General features: G+C 40.2%; 1 protein-coding gene across 1 annotated transcript in view; it reads left to right on the forward strand.

Annotated features, from left to right (window-relative positions):
• The first annotated feature begins 5,750 nt into the window (after nucleotides 1–5,750).
• The window catches only part of LOC124142549 (sodium- and chloride-dependent glycine transporter 1-like), a 42,943-nt gene continuing 30,408 nt past the window's right edge, over nucleotides 5,751–18,285 (forward strand). Inside the window, exon 1 of the mRNA XM_046511097.2 lies at nucleotides 5,751–5,830. The gene's annotated coding sequence lies outside the window, so the exon portion shown is untranslated. The remainder of the gene's footprint in view (nucleotides 5,831–18,285) is intronic.

Consider the following 18,285-nt stretch of genomic DNA (forward strand, 5'->3'; position numbering starts at 1 on the left):
ACAACTAAATGCAGTAAAGACCTAAACACCCTAAGATGCCTAACTAGCTCTAACTGGGGAGCCTCCAAAGATAACCCCACTCTCTCTCTCTACATATCACTAATTAGATCAAAACTAGACTACGGCTGCGCCATATACAACACCCTAAACAACTCCCTATCTAAAAAACTTGACTCAATACAATATCAGGCTCTCAAACTAACTACACGCACCCAACGTGGCACCTCCTACACTTCACTTCAGGCCTTAACAGAAGAAATGCCACTAAGTCTACGCAGAGAACAGCTAAGCTTAAATTTCTGGGCCGCGTCCCAATCAAACCCTCTCATCCAAAACTTAATAAACCAAAACATCAGCCCCAAAAACCAAGCTCTAGCTCGTAAACACCCCTTACTTACCCCAATATCCCAAAGAATAACAAACTACCTAAATGAACACCAAATTAAAAATCTTAAACAAAACTGCAAATAATCAAATATCTTCACCCCTAAACCCCAAAATAGACACAGCACTAGCTAGCCAAATAAATAAACAAACCGACCAAAACATAGCTAAAACCACAACACTAGCATACATACACGAAAATTGGCCAAATTGGTGTCACATTTACACGGACGGTCTTCAGATCCGACCTCCAAACACACAGGTTTCGGAGTCCATACCACACAACCAACTAAAACCACACAATCCTTCCGACTCCCAAACAACCAATTCAATATTCAGCCCTCCATAATCAAGAATCCAAAAACCACAAAAAAAAATCTAATACTTACCGACTCCCTAAGTGGACTGCAAGCCCTCCAAAACAAAAATACCAAAAACCGACCTAAATTAATAAATCAAATACTTAAAAGCTCCAACGACTTAACTAAGGCAGGCAAACAAATAACCTTCTTGTGGATACCCGCCCACGTAGGAATTTACGATAATGAAAACGTCGATAAAGCAGCTAAACTATTCCTCAAAATCCCAGAAATAAGCTTAAACTTACCCATCTCAAAATCAGAAATTAAAAGTGTAAACAAGCAAAAATTCACCCAAAAATGGCATAACCTATATCTAAACTCAAATAGCCAAATCAAAAATTCTCCATCCATCAAAAAAAATCGACAGAGTAATCACTAAACTCCAAACAGGACACACCAACTTAAATAAGCACCTAAAAAAATAAAAAAACACACTTCAGGTAACTGCCCACACTGCAAACAACTAGAAACCCCAGAACACGCACTCATCCACTGCACACACTACCTAACACATCGAACCGCATTACAAACCACCCTCAATCTAAACAAGGCTCTAACTCTAGAAGCAATACTAAACCCACAAAATAAACTAGAAAACTTCAAGGCCTTAGGCGTATTCTTAATCAAAACGGAACTAATAAAACGCATCTAAAAACACAATAACCTACCAAATCAAAATCACATAAACAAACAAACATCCACCATACCCAGCTCCCTTAGTTCTCCTCCCCAATCCCATCGGCATCTATTCCAAATCTCAAAATTCCCAAATTCTACATAAGCAGCCCCTCTTGGGTTGCACAGACCACTTTCGCCCCTTTCGGAAACACATTAAATGGCCTGGCCAGGCCCGTGTGCGAAATACGCATCAGTCGGAAAGCGCACGTTAAATCTCCAAAGTAAGTAAGTAAGTAAGTAACTACAAACAACCTACTCACACACATGAGTCCCAAAGAGGGACAGGTCAGCCGAAATTGCTAAGGCAGAAGGCGACCTCTTAAACACTTAAAGGAACAACATCATCAACAACAACAACAACAACAACAACAACTACAAACAAGAAAATCTGCACCACCCACATCCAAACTACTCCCCCCCACACCACAGGCAAACAACATCCCACAACCCAAACCAACAAAATACAACCAGCATATCTTAAAGACATAAACTGCAGATTCACGCAAGGCCGCTCAACCTTAGACAACCTCGCTCGCTCAGAACAAGACATTAAAACGGGCCAATTGAACAAACAAGATACAGTAGGTATATTCCTAGATTTCTCTAAAGCTTTCGATGTGGCATGGCATAACGGACTTATACAAACTACAAAATGCAGGACTCAAAAGCCTAATAATAAACTATATTTAAGACTTCCTAACACATCGCAAAATCAACCGTGGGTACCAACCAAACGCTATCGGACCAGTGTCCCCTAGAAATGGCAAACCTCAAGGTAGGATTCTGAGCCCAACAGTTTTCAACATTATGATATACAACTTATTCGAGGGATTATCAAATAAAGTTCAAACGTCTAAATACGCAGATGACGGAGCCCTCTGGATCCGCACTAGAAGCATAAATATGGCACAAAAAATATTGCAGAAGGCATTAAACAAAATACAAATATGGGCAAACAAATGGGGCTTCTCACTAAATGCCGAAAAAGCTACAGGGATAGTTTTCAAACACAAAATATGCGCGCAAACACCCCCAAAACAATAATCCTATAAATTTCCAAAAACAGACAAAATTTCTTGGACTAATATTTGATGAACATCTAACTTGGGGTGCTCAGATTAAAAACCTAAAAAATAGATGCACTAAAGACCTAAATACACTACGCTGCCCGACAGGTTCCAATTAGGGAGCCTCCAAAAAGACCCCACTATCATTATACACATAATCAATTAGAACAAAAATAGACTATGGATGCCCAATATACAATTCCTTATAGGTACGAAGGGATTGTCTCCCCTAAACTGAGATGTGTGTGCGAGCTCGCAGAAAATATTGCAAATATCTGGAAATATCTGAAGGGTTAACTGCCTGAAAATGTCATTTAGCGTTAGATTTGATATAAATACAGTCCCCAGATCGCACACTTTAACTATCTGTGGTGTGAAAATTATATAAAATGAACACGGACAGTGACTTCATTCAGACTGCCATAGCGGCGGTCACTCCCCTCGTCTCGGTGAATGTTGAATCTATCACACGTAGCAGAAAAAGGTGTTTCTCGGGCGATACAGATTACCCCCCACAACCTTCACAGACTTTAGCAAATAAGAAATCCAAGGGGGTCTCAGTCGGTGTTAGTAATGGTGAAACTAAGACATAGATTTCTGACAATGGGTCACATGTACATTCACAACATGAAGGAAGTGAGGTTTAGGGTGTCTTCACATCACTGCTGTCAGAATTCAAAGATATGAAATCTACACTCACAAGAGGAATAGAGAATTTAGAGGCATCGTTCGAACAGAAAATGACTGAACGTTTGGCGCTCTTGACTGAAGATAAAGTAAAAGCAGAAATTAAATTTGTGAAATCTGAACTAGATTCAAAACTCTGTGAATATGAGGTGAGGTGAGGTGAAATGGGGTTTAACGTCGCGTCCAAGATTATTGCACTTATATAGCGACGTGCATGCACGTGTTTGTCTGCTTGTACTAGTCCGGACTGATGCCGATTTATAGTGCTAGCCCACTGAAATACCATGCCGCAGTTTAACATGAATACCCCACTCAGACACAGTATACTGACTCCGAGCCGACCAGTCCTTGTTTTAGCCCCTTAATCCCGAGCGCCAGACAGGGTAACAACAAATACCATCTTTTAACGTCTTTTGGTATGACGCGGCCGGGGATCGAACCCCAAACCTTCCGCTCTCCGGACGGACGCTCTACTACTGGACCACGGAGGCAGTCTCCAATACCAAGCACATAAGATAATCACTCGCACATAACGGGGCACCTCGCTTACCTCACTGCAGGCCCTAAATCCCCCTGGATTTACGCCGAGAACAGTTAACAATAAATATCTGGGCCTCAATCCAACAAAACACCCTTATCCAACATATCCTTAAAAACAATATGAGCCTCAAACAACACTAGCACGGAAAACCCCATTATTAACACCAATCTCTCAACGCACACTCAACTACTTAAACATACACAACCTAAACGATTTAAGACTAAACACAAAACCAAACAACATATTCACACCCAAACTACAAATTCCCAATATAGACACAACAATCTCCTCCAAATTAAATAAAGAAACCGATCCTCATACCGCTAAAGCCACCACACTATCATACATACACGAAAAATGGCAAAAATGGTCTCACATCCATACAGGCGGGTCCTCCGACCCGGCCTCGAAACACACAGGATTCGGCATCCATGTATACCAACCCACAAAAGAAACTAAATGCTATAGGTTCCCAAACTATCAATCAATTTTCACGGGCGAATGGATGGGGATGGCACCAGCTCTACGTAACCCCCAAATAAAAAAAATTACACCAAAAAAACCCAAATCATTACTGACTCACTAAGTGGACTCCAAGCTTTCAAAAGCAAAAACACAAAGACACGACCAAAATTATTTCAACAAGCTCCGCAATCCAGGTAAAGAAATAGATCAGTATGGATCCCTGCCTACATCGGAGTGTTTGGTAACGAACACGCCGACAAAGCAGCCAAAGCATCACTCAAATTAGAAGAAATAAGGATCAACCTATCAATATCTAAAAACGAGATTAAAAGTATCACTAAGAGTAAAATCCCCAAAATGTGGCAAAACCAATATCAGAAATCAAATTGTAAACTGAAACAGGTGCTCCAAAAGCCACTAAAACCCAAAAGTTCTTCATAAATCCCAAACAATCGACAGGGCAATAATCAAATATTATTGCAGACAGGGCACACTAAACTAAACTCACACCTACACAGAATCAGAAAACACCAAACAGTTAAGTGCCCTCACTGCAACCGAATAGAAACACCTGAACACGCACTTTTACACTGCACACACCACCAACAACACAGAACAACCCTCAAATCCACAATAAACTGTAACAAACAAATGTCTCTGGCAACACTTCTAAACCCACATACGCATAAAGTCGGAAAGCGCACGTAAAACCACCAACTCTCTGGTCGGTGAGAAACCTCATCAAATAAAACAAGACAAGTCAAGACATTGGCTATTCTACGAGGACTCTCGGTATGTAGTCATAATTATCAGTTTATTACATTGTTAAGATACATTTTGATTCAAACTCAATTAATTGAGCAAAACTATGTCTGTGGACACTTGAGATCTGCCTAAATATGCACGTTTCGTTTTATTATTCTGCAATCCATTTTTAATATTACCCGCTGGCCCGACCCGGCCCGGCCCGACTTTTAGGCAATCCCCCCCGAAAGCAGTTACGACTGTCTTCATACAGGCTATTTACAGACAGACAGACAGACAGATAATTTATTTGAGTCTCACCTCGTTACTTTAATATTACATTGGAAATAAACTCTTTAAAAATATCTTCGTAAAAACAGCATATAAAGTAACTAGCCACTCCATACTGAGTTATGAGAGACTATGGCATAGGCATTACTTAGAAGTTGACGGATGGCAAGATAGACACTATTTTATGGATCACAACTTATTCCCTCATTCAGTCTTGCTTGACAACGGTATAAGGATCTATACCGAAACGTCGCTTTTTTACAGTATTAAAGTTCTTTACCGAAACGTCGCTTTTTTACAGTATTAAAGTTCTTTAATACTGTAAAAAAGCGACGTTTCGGTATAGATCCTTATACCGTTGTCAAGCAAGACTGAATGAGGGACATAGTGCAGAATATATATGGTTGGTGGAGGATTAACTGTACTGTACCTGGCTATTCACAAAATGTTCTTTATTGGTGCATGAATGCGGCAAACAGAGCGTTAAGTTAAGAAACTGGCGTGTTTCCGAGCTTGTCAAACAGGTTTGTACGAGTGTCCGGCGATGTGTTGCTGTTGCCTTATATTGTGACACCAGGAACATTTTCATTCGACGTACAAGTTTCTGTAAGGTAAATATGCATTGTTTCAGTCCTGGGGTATAATCAGTAGCAAAGAACAAGGCGTATGCCATGAGAAGAATGCGATTTACAACGTCAATTCTACAAACAATTCTTTCCTATTTAACTCTTCCATGATACTTCGGTGTAATGGTAGAATAGTCAAAACAGCCTTGCTTCACATAAGCCAGAATTAAACGCGATCTTTGAACTACATTTCCGGAAACTTACTACGTTAAGTCACTTTCCTTGGAAGGACGTTAATGTGCACCAAATTCATGTTTCTTTGGACGAAAGTTGATCTTTAAAACCACTAGCATTTTGTTTGTTGATTATTCTCCATTGCTGCTGACACATATTTTGGAGGTTCGATTCATCAAACGAATATGTCACACGGCTTTTGTTTAGGTGGAGGCCATTTTTAGTTTCACTGGTACAATAACGTAAAAAGTGATTGGTTTGTTGTATATCATCCTAGAGATTTTGGCTATTGAATGGTCAACAATAACAGTTCTGTGTCTTGTTTATATGCGATTGAAATATTTGGAGGACTAATAATGACCACAGAGGATGAAGTTAGGTAATAATATAAATAAGTCACTCGAAACTATGGGTCCTAGGGCTCGAGACTGTAAATGCTAATTTCACCCGGGACATATAATTCCTCGTAGCCCGTTCGTTAATATTAGCTTTATATCTGCAAACAGGTGTGGTGTATGATCCTATTTGAGGGTCAGGTAAAATTCCTCTTCAGTTTGATTTTATGCGAAGTTCAAAGTTTAAACGATTCAAGCGTGACACTCTCCTGTGTCGCAAACTTTTCATTCAGTGAATAATAATGTGTATATAAAAGGCACTAAATCAATCCATTGAAACATGCACAAAGAGCTTCATCAAAATGATAAACATATACGTAAATTTCAAAGATATTTGCAAATATAAAGTAAAAGAATTATTTTGTGAGTTAGCGTAAAATAAACTGAAAAGTATATATGCAGCCCATCACTACCATTCTCATGTGTATAGCGATTGAGATCTTAGTCAAGGTATGGGCTTTTTGAAATGATGAATTTTAAGCAGAGATTTGAAAGTGTTGAATGTTCATGACGCTTTAACAATGGTGCTGCTGTTTTGAAAGTTCTCTTGTCGAGATTTGTGTTTGGGATAGAATTTTTGTTGTTGAGACCGTAAAGCTCTGGTGGGCACTAATCTCTGGCTTCTTCTCGGCTGTCTGACACTGCCAGCAAGGGCTCACCTGCTGCCGTGAGTCGATTTGCACGCTAACGCAACTGAGCGTGACAAGAGACTGGGATACCGTCTGCAAGGACATCTAAATAAACTTCGAAGCAATATACGAATTTTTTAAATAATTATGACTTCATACCGGGAGTCCTGGTAGGAAAAGCCAATGTCTTTTTTTGACTGTGTGTTTTCTTTGATGAGAAGGTTTCCCAAGGAGGGTATGCCCGAAAAGGAAGGGCAACCTTGGGGACTTATTGGGCTGCTAATTTAATTTTGGGGAAATTTGGAATTTTGAAGAATGCCGTGCTAAAGGTTTTGGAAGTGAGGGAGTTTGTGTGGTTATGTGTTTATTTTTGATTTTTTAATAGTTTAATTTTTTTTTATTTGTTGTTGTTTTTAGTGACCTTTAGAGCACCTGTTTTAGTTTACAATTTGGTTTCTGATATTGGTTTTAACACTTTTGGAGGATTTTACTCTTAGTGACACTTTCAATCTCGTTTTTAGATATTGGTAGGTTGATGATTATTGTCCCCCGCCGCGCGAAAGCGCGAAGAGGGGGATATAGTATTCACGACCGTCCGTACGTCCCACCTGTTTGTTGCCGCGATATCTCAAGAACTGAACACTGGATTGTCTTCATATTTGGAACTATGGTGTATATACAGACTCCGCAGTCTGTTTTGGTGACCTTGACCCCATTTTCAAGGTCACAGCAGCCAAATCTGCTTTTGGAGTTGGAAAACGGTGTTGCCGCGATATCTCAAGAACTAATCGCAGGATTGTCTTCATATTTGGAACTATGGTGTATATACAGACACCGCGGACACCAGTCGGTTTTGGTGACCTTGACCCCATTTTCAAGGTCACAGCAGGCAAATCTGCTTTTGGAGTTGGAAAACGGTGTTGCCGCGATATCTCAAGAACTAAACACTGGATTGTTTTCATATTTGGAACTATGGTGTATATACAGACTCCGCAGACACCAGTCGGTTTTGGTGACCTTGACCCCATTTTCAAGGTCACAGCAGGCAAATCTGCTTTTGGAGTTGGAAAACGGTGTTGCCACGATATCGCAAGAACTAATCGCTGGATTGTCTTCATATTTGGTACTATGGTGTATATACAGGCGGGGGACATTTCGTCACTTTGTGACAAATACTTGTTTCTTCTAATTTTAGTGATGCTTTGGCTGCTTTGTCAAATGACTCCCCAGGCTCAGACGACCCTAGAGTCATTTGAGCCTAGGCTCAGATAACTCCCCCCATTTGTTTTGAAGAATACAAATGTTTTGACACTAATTGTGCAACAGTCTGTGAATGTCGTACACAAATATGTTTTCGATGATACAGCACAGTATTTTCGATGATTGCATCCCGTTAGATTTTTTTGCATAATAAAATTATATTTGATAAATTTGAAGGACATTATCAAGTCATTTCGTTTAGACTTTTTAAATACTGTTACATATCAGCAACTTTATTTTCTGACATAATGGTGGGTATTGTCGCATTACTGCTTTTTTTTTCAATAACTTAGAATATATTTTATTTGTATTCAATATGCTGTTTGATTTACTAACTTTGTATTTCAAATAATACTGCACCTGATGTTTGATTGTAATGTCTGTAATATCCTTTAGAAAGATAATTATATTGGCACTATGACCTGTTTGGCAATCTTATTTCTTCATGTAAAATGTTGATATGCATGCACGATCATTATGTAACAAAATTAATGGAAATCTATATTGTTTAAAACATGAAAATAATTACTTTACCTAATGTGATATGTTAATAAGTTTTCTTTTTGAGGTTATTTTTATCGTCAAATTACCTTAAAGTGAAGTTTAAGTGTGCTTTGTGTTCGGAAATTATTTCTTTGTGTACGAAGTCGGCGCGGTGATTGTTTTATTGGGTAATCTGATATAGAACAGGGGGAGTAGTTTGAGGGAGATATTAAAGAATCGGATACCGAGTATGGGGAGTAGTTTGAGCCTGATACTCAAGAATTGGATATAGAATAGGGGAAGTAGTTTGAGCCTGATACTCAAGAATTGGATATAGAATAGGGGAAGTAGTTTGAGCCTGATACTTAAGAATCAGATATAGAATAGGGGAAGTAGTTTGAACCTGATACTCTAGACTTTTAGACACTCCCTGTTTTTCCCTTCTTCTGCTTCCTATCTGACAATTCTTGTTGAAATGTCACTGACGATCTCGCCGACCCGAAACGCTCCACGAATGCTAATTTAACCATATGGGGAAGGCTCATGCCACTGATCGGCACATGTGCCAGTAAAAAGTGTCAGTGAGCTGACCCACATCACTGTATTATTGTTTATATCCCCTTTCAACAACAGCTGTGTTGTGGCGAGACTGTCTTTTATCTGATAGAACCGGGGGTCAGGAGACATAGACTTACACAGGATTTTCCCAAAGCATTGACAACATTTTGTTGTCTTATTATTGTACTTGTTCACATATATTATATTTATTCACATGTTACATTATTTGTCTAGTGCATACTAGGTAGAATATATCACCCTGTTCATTCATATAATATTTTTTCAGAGGAGTTTGACCAAGAAAGTCTATACTGTGGGGGTTTATAGTTAAGTTGAACTCATTTAAAAATATTCTCCAAACAGTTAAGAGCTCTTGAATTTCTTTTTAATTCCCCCCACCACCAGCCCCTCTCGCCGCTTATATTTAAGTATATTTAAGTACACTTTTCTGATTCAGCATGCATGCTCCAGTGTTTTTCTATTGAATTCAATTATGCGTGTCTATTCTATTTCTTCACTCTGGGTCATCCTAAATAATATTCTCTCCCCCCCCAACACCCGCCGGCTGTTCAACGCCAGTCTCCCGTGAACACGTCAAGGCCTAATGATGACAGTAATGATGTGGTGGATACCATATCTCCAAATAAACCGCAGCGCGGCCCCTTCAGTGAAGGTTGACATGAACAAATCTCCCACCCCCTAACTGATAAAGACGAGGACGGCTGGATTATTAATCTGCAACACTTTCTTTACTTCCGTCTGGGACTGCATTTACATTATACAATCTCATCTTCAATTAGTTCCACCATTATATCATCAAGCGTGCCAAATAAAATAGGTAAAGTAGCCATATAGATAGTAAAGATATATATCAGTGTGTTCTTGTGTTATAATGCATTTTTTTCTCATCAAATAATCTTATAAACCAATGAACTGAGCAAAAAATCGCTTGAAACTACTATATATAATATGATTCATATGATCAGTAGTTTGACCTTTGTGTATTTCTTTTCTTAAATGTATGCCCGTCTTTTAGGAATGTAATGTAATGTTACCAATGATCAAAGTTTCATTGGAAACAAAATAAGAAACATGGTTGCAAAATTACCATAAAATCTAAATGAAATACAACAAATTGGTAAAGAAATATATTTCCAAGGGTAAACACGATTATCTTAGAAGTAAAGACGAGAAAATTACAGCCACATCATATGCTTTTTCTGCATAACTCCCAACCTGTAAAATTGATCTTATGCATGTTGTTATTAATTTTGCTCTATACCCCGTCTCGGAAATTATATAGCTTCCCTTTAACACGCGGGGTTGTCAAAACAAACGTCCCTATGTAAAAAGTTTTAAAATATAGTGGCAGATCTAGGAGCCTCGCATTTTTCGCATCGAAATTGTTTAAAATACGGGTTTGAAATATTATTATCGCTTTCCTTAACCGTTTAGGCATGAAATGAAGTAAAAAGAGTCGCTCAATACCCCCTCTTGGAAACTATAGAACTTCCCTCAAACACGGAATGCCGTATATGCAAACGTCGCTATGGAAATAGCCTGAAAACTTAGTGGCACATCTGGGAGCCACGCATTTTTCGCTTCGAAATAGTTTAAAATACGGGTTTGAAATATTATTATCGCTTTCCTTAACCGTTTAGGCATAGAATAACTTAAAATAGCCGCTCTATACCCCGTATCGGAAACTATATAGCTTCCCATTAACACGGGGGGTCGTCTATACAAACGTCCCTATGGAAATAGCCTGAAAACTTAGTGGCACATCTGGGAGCCTCGCATTTTTCGCTTCGAAATAGTTTGAAATACGGGTTTGAAATATTATTATCTCTTTCCTTAACCATTTACGCATAAAATAACTTTAAAAGAGTCGCTATATACCCCCTCTTGGAAACTATAGAGCTTCCCTCTAACACGGGAGATTGTCTATGCAAACGTCGCTTTGGAAATAGCCTGAAAACTTAGTGGCACATCTGGGAGCTTCGAATTCGCATTTTGGTATGGAAATAGCTTATAATACAGGTTTCAAATATTATTATCTCTTTCAGACAATCAGGCAACCTTTGGCCCCGCAACAAGTTAAACGTTCATTTCGCCTGAATGTCTAAACAATGACGCAGTCCAAAGCAGATATTCCACTGTACTACACAATACACATTGAACGTCAAAAGCCCCTTGCATGAATGCGCAATGCGGATGCGATAGGGTAATTCTCTCAAATGTTGGAGGCAAAAGGAATTTCAAAGCTTTGTACACATAGATTGCGGTGTTCTCAGCATTCCAGAGTATTCTGGGCTCGTCCTCACGGAAGACTACACCAAATGCATGGTGATAAATGATGATCGGAAATCTACATTTGTTTGCTGTTGTTGAACGCCACACACAGCAGTATTCTAGCTATATGACGGCGTCTGTAAATAATCGAACCTGCACCAGATAATCCAGTGATTAACATCATGAACATCGATCTACACAATTGTGATACGATGACATACATCAACTAAGTCAGCGAGCCTGACCACCCGATCCCGTTAGTCGCCTTTTACGACATGCATGGGTTGCTGACGACCAATTCTCACACGGAGCTTCACGGGTTAATATTGTTAGTAGAGGGTGACCACGCCTGGATGAACACCACCAAGCCATTAGTCCTTCATTTCCCAATGATCGTCCGTTTGCCGCGTGATTGCGTTATCAATTCGAATTACGAATTCCCCGATGTGAACAATAACAACGAAGAGGGTCAGAATTTGCTCACGTGAGAAGGCACCGTCTTCATCACACAGCCTACCTACCCACATACCTACAAATGTAGATTAAAAAAAGCATAACTAAGAAATCATTTTTACGAAATAGGATTGTTAAAAATACTTAAACAAAAATGTCATTAAAATTTCCACTTAAAGAACGAGTTTTTAAATTCTGTAATGTGATACTGTTGGAGATGAAGTTCATTTTCAATCTTACTCTGATCTTAGATTTTGGAAAGATGTAGCTTCCCTAGATCTTATTTTATATACGCAGTAGTTGAAAAGCTTGTACATTAATTAAATGTCAAGTTCTACCTTTCTTAACCCCCTCGCCGCACTTCGATCTGAAATGCATAAACGGCGTCTCACCGACCATGGGAGGTATTTACAGGTTGTTACAATTAGCAATCCCCGTCATTTGAATCGGCAAGATGTTGTATTTTTAGATCGTATTTGTTTCCTGATATTGCCAAGTAGCATTGATCTGTAGGCAATAGGCGGTGGGAATAGTTATACCTAATATAGACAAACTTAAGACTGACGACGTTGCTTATACCGGTTATATGGTCGTAACGGGGAAGGTGCAGGGTCAATGAGGCTGGCTGACGAAGCATGCGGGTCACCGGGCGTGACAAAAATCTCATAGAATATTACGTTTCCGCTTCTGATAATGTAATAATGAGCATATAGGTAATTTAGTGTTATTCTTACCACGGTGTCACTGGTAATTGTGTAGATGTCGAGTCGGGGTCGGGTGACACATCAGGTGATGTGGATCTTTTCTTGTTTCCACTTGATTTTCATAGTTTCCATACCGCGAAACTTGCTCGTGTTGGTTCATAAGCGTATGGTTTTGCGATTTCTTGATGAGTCAAGGGAACTTCCTCCGACCAGGCAATGTATCGGATGCCATGTTGTCTCACCATAAAACTGGTACTCGATATCTTTTGCGTTGTGACAAGACAGGGACCCAGTTTAATTGACATTTTCAGACTTATTGTGAGCTTTCTACTTTGACTGTGAAAATGTTCAAACACTGATACTAACTAATTCTAAACTTGCGTTGTGTTTAGAATAAGAAAGAAAGTGATTCTTGCGAGTACACTTCCCCTTTAAGGACGTGACGGTGGAAATAACACAAAGGCTGATAATTAGAACGTGTTTGCTTTATTTCACAAATGCTATGTTACCCAAGACTGACAGAATGCCTCACTGTTTTCTGACGTAGAAAATGTGGAGGCAATATACCGTTGTTCGTCGCGCTTTCCCCCTCTATCTCCCATCCTTACAATTCGTGTCTTAGTTGAAGACTGAACAAATGTCATTCTCTACTAATATTCACTACAAAATATGTGCAAGTTTAACATATTCAGTAGCAACGACCATTTTGGGATGACAGGGCAACAGGGTAACGTTATAGCTTGGCTCCGTCTCTACATTTCACTAGTCGTTGCAGCGCCCATTGTTCAGGGAACCGGACCCGAAGCGACAGGTTGGACGATCGCGTATATCATTTCAAAAGGAGAGTTATTGGCCTTTGGAACTAAGCGGTCGGTCTTCGTGAATACTGTAAATCATGAAATGAGTGACACCAAATTAATGTGAGTGGTGACCCCTGGCCTACAATGCCTGAGATTAATGCAAGTAACCCTTCCTTTGAACTCATCAGCAAACGATAACACCAAGACTGTAGACGTAGAATTCCATGATTAAATTTTGGGCGATAGAACTAGGATTGAACGGTATCATATGCTATTTTCACAAATTTAACTTAACTGCTAATCTAACCTCCATGAAATCAAAATTCAGGTTATGCATTATCGCGCAATTATTTCAATTTGATGCCAAGGTAACATTTGCCATGATGTCAGTGTTAAACGCTGATGCGTTTTCAAGTTTCAAACTGAACAGAAAGGGCCGCAACATTCATTCATTTTCACTGACTGCCTGAAGGTAGCGTAGTGTCACTTCAGGCACTCGTCGCAGTCTCATTCTCTTCACGTAAGCAAGCGTTACGTCACATACATGTAGGAATATAAAGCAAAGGTTGTTGGTTTAGTGTCTTTACATACACAAATGGTGATAACACTAGCCATGGCAAGGCATGTTTTAGCTCAGTTAGCGATGTGACACACAGCAACAACACGTTAGCAGTCCCCCATCATTTCTCTTCAGTGTTTATTTATTCCGATTGAAAAGGTGGAGCCCCGAAACACTCGATGCCCAATATCAGCTTACCAAACGGACGACGTTTACATTTAGAGTTGTACTATGATATACATGAACATGTACACTAATTTTTGCATGTCTATGCAATAATTGGTTCATTTCACTTACTTCATCAACAATTACTTTTCCTTTACATATGTAGTAAAAACGCGCTTGCAAGTCATGTAATACAAATAAGTCATTCCGTTCCATTTGGTAAAAGTGCAAATTATCACTTCCTGAAAAACATTTACATTTTTCGGAGCCCCCCCTCTGAGACCATGGTGCTGAAGTTCTTAATCAATGACGCTTTCTTAAATATACCTAGTAGTACGCAATTAATATCTTATCTTAAATTGCCTATACCAACCTCAGGTGAACTGTCATTTAGGCCCATTCGTTCTCAGCCTTTTCTTAATTATCATAATATCACAGTATGCCATTGTATGTAGTTTGTAAACGTCCGATATAACATCTTTGGTTATTGATGTGTCGTTCTTCTTGTGATTTTATTAAGCTGAACTGTCATGAATATGATCCCCACAATAGTCTCTTTTCACTGAACGGCAATGTTAATGTCGAAACTTGCCGTATCTCATTATAATTGTCTACCTGAAATAGTGCACACCAAAAGGTATTCTCATTCCGCGACTATCATGTACGTCGACGTCAACGATATTCCATGACTGCTACATGATTGGTAGGACATGGATACGCCATGACAAGGCAAAGAGAAACTGAGACACATTTGATGTTACATGACTATACACTGACATTATCTCTCATGTCGAGTAGTTAACAGACGCGACGAAACCATATCCATAAACATGAGACGTGCCAGTCAAGCAGCACAGTCAACTGCACAATTCCGACCGCATCATGAGCATGCTGCCATGCATCAAAATGTGATGACACCAGCTGCTCGCGAAAAGGCGAACCTACCACACCCCACCGGTCCCACCAGCAACAAACACCTGCAAAGGCAAGCAAATTCTTCACCCGAAAAGACTCGGGTACACACGGTACAAGTCAAAATAGGGAATGGCACAGGACATCATTTTGGTCACTGACGCGTCAAATCTGGAAATGTCTTCTACACGTCCACCACAAAGCCGTCTGAAAGCCCCACAGAGGCCCCGAAGGCTGTGAACGCGACCAAACAAAACCGAGCAAGGGTCGCACTCACCGAAATCATTAGTCATGATAATTACATACATTTTCCCCCTAACCATAAAGTCAGACTGCGTTAACCATACTAGTCCCCCTAAAAACCGAATATGCATCCTTTCTGAAAGGTGATGTTTAAGATGAGACACGCATCAAACCTATACTGTTGATGTAAATGCTGCTCTGATTTAAAATCTGTTCTGTTAACAAGATATGTGCAACTATGCTTCCCTTTTGTGCTGTTATGCTGTTAAGATTATGAAATGCATCGCCCCTGTATTCATTCGATATATATAAACTGACGTCCAAAAGAAACTTTACCAGAGTTTGAAATCACTCTTGCTCAAAAACAAAAAAACCATACATGCATGAAGTAAAGTGTATTGAGAAGATCAATATATCAACATAATCAACACTGAAAATGACAATCACACCGCGACCGAGAATTACGTCAGAGCTCCCCAAAGTTGGGTGTGGTACAAAACTCGAGCTTTCAGAATCATGGACAATAGGCAGTGTACATAAACAATCGCTCACGTTCAATAACAAGTCATTAGTAGCGTGTGTGAACACCAAATGCCTCAATACACGCAAAAACTCTTCGACACACAGAAAAAGTCAGTCGTCTGATGAGGTCACGTGGGATTTGACGCCATTCTTCTTGGAGGGCCAAGATCAGTTCTTACCGGTCGGCTGGAGAGTCTGGTCGTTGTCGAACACGACGATCCATCAAGTCCCAGAGGTGTTCTATGGGGGACCTTTCGGGTGAGCGTGCAGGCCACGGCAGGACGTTGACGTTGTTGGCTGCGAGAAAGTTAGTGACAATTCTAGCTGTATGGGCTCTAGCGTTGTCATGTTGATAAATGACACCAAGTGGCTGCTGTTGGAGAAATGGTAGGACAACTGGACGAAGAATGTTATCCATGTCACGCTGAGCTGTCAAGTTTCCGTCAACGATGACCAGTGGTGTCCTCTCCTGCCCACAGGTCCCTCCCCACACCATGACACTCCCTCCACCATATGGTACGACCTCCTGCACGCAACACGCCGCCGTTCGTTCACCCCTTCGGCGGTAAACACGTTGTCTTCCATCAGCCCTAAACATACAGAATCAACTTTCGTCAGTGAAGACAACCCTCTGCCAGTCACGTCGTTGCCAACGTCGTACAGTCCGGGTCCATCTCAATCGCAGACGACGATGTTGCGCTGTCAATAGCTGTCCTCTGTATGGTCTAAAAGCCCTGATTCCATGAGCCCTGAGTCTCCTGGCCACTGTCTGTCGACTAACCCTGTGACCTAAGGCATTTGTCGCCGATGACGTCACTGTCAGGAAGCGATTTCGGAGGTGCAAGGTACGCAAGTACCGGTCATCATGGGGCGTGGTCACCCTGGGTCTGCCTGTTCTTGGCCTGTCAGCGGTCCGCCCTGTCTGTCGTTGCATCAAGTTGGTAACGGCAACACGGGAGCAACCGAAGGTTCGTGCAATATGGGCGTGGGTGGCTCCCATCTGTACCATACCCAAGGCTCGTTCACGTTGTTCGACTGTGAGTCGTGGCATTTCTTTTGTGTTTTTTATCACTGTGGATGTCTGACTTGCCGTTGCAATCGTTTAATACCCTTACCCGCACGTGCATTTGCAGTTGTCCGTGGTGCACGTGTTTTTTACGTTTTCGCGTGTTATCTCGCAAACATGTAACAGACGATTAACATTTTCTGCATACACTATTGTTGTATTTAGGTTATGTGTTTTAGATAGACTTCATCGAAAAAAAAATTATACTTTGTGTGAAATTTATATTTTCAGTTGGTAAAGTTTCTCTTGGACGTCAGTTTATATATATAAATATATATATAAACAAGGTGGGGTTAAGCACAAACTTATTTGAATATTTTCAACAGTTATAATTACTCATCCTTAATTTGATGACGACTCGAGGGAGATCGTTTCTAGATAAAACACCCTGGTCATTTTATAAAACTATTTGCTCTGCAATATTCCAACTTTATGACGGAGGTCTGTAAATAATCGAGTCTGGGCCAGACAATCCAGTGATTGACATCATGATCATCGATCCACGCAATTGGGATACGATGACATGCATCAACCAAGTCAGCGAGCCTGACCACCCGATCCCATTAGTCGCCTCTTACGACAAGCATAGTCGCCTTTTACAGCAAGCATGGGTTGCTGAAGACCTTTTTTTACCTCGGATCTTCACGGGTCCTGAAGGCTCTGATTTTGACTAAATTTCTGTTATTTCTGACACGCGCCTGAGGTACATATGTAGTACCCGCATATGGGCTCTGTGGAAATCAAGAAAGTTGTCACCAAAGTAATGCGAGTGTCGACCGCTGGCCTAAAATGTGTCATGAAATTAATGCTATAGGTCCTGCCTTTGAACTGTAAAAGCTGATCAGCTGACAAAATCACCAAGACTGTAGACTTAGAGTTTCATGATTTGGTATTGGCTGATGGAAGTTTTATTGGCAACTATCATTTGCTATCTTCAAAAGCTTAACTTCAACTGTTGATCTAACTTCTATGAAGTCAAAGCAGGAAAGTTTATCCATGACTCTCAGGAAATAAAACATGAAAGAGTAACATGTACATGCATTGGATGGAAATGTGCCTGCCTGTGTGACAGTTTCACTAAAGGGGAATCTTCTCTCTACTGGCAGTAGTGACAAATGTTCTTTTTGTGCTTGTATATAGTGTCCCAAAAAGAAATTATTGTGATGTACTTGATGTACTCACTGTTTTCTGAATTGGTTGCACAATATTGATAATGATACGTTAG

Source organism: Haliotis rufescens, unplaced genomic scaffold, assembly GCF_023055435.1.
Source record: "Haliotis rufescens isolate VD_foot unplaced genomic scaffold, xgHalRufe1.0.p SCAF_17, whole genome shotgun sequence".
In the NCBI taxonomy this organism is placed as follows: Eukaryota; Metazoa; Mollusca; class Gastropoda; order Lepetellida; family Haliotidae; genus Haliotis; species Haliotis rufescens.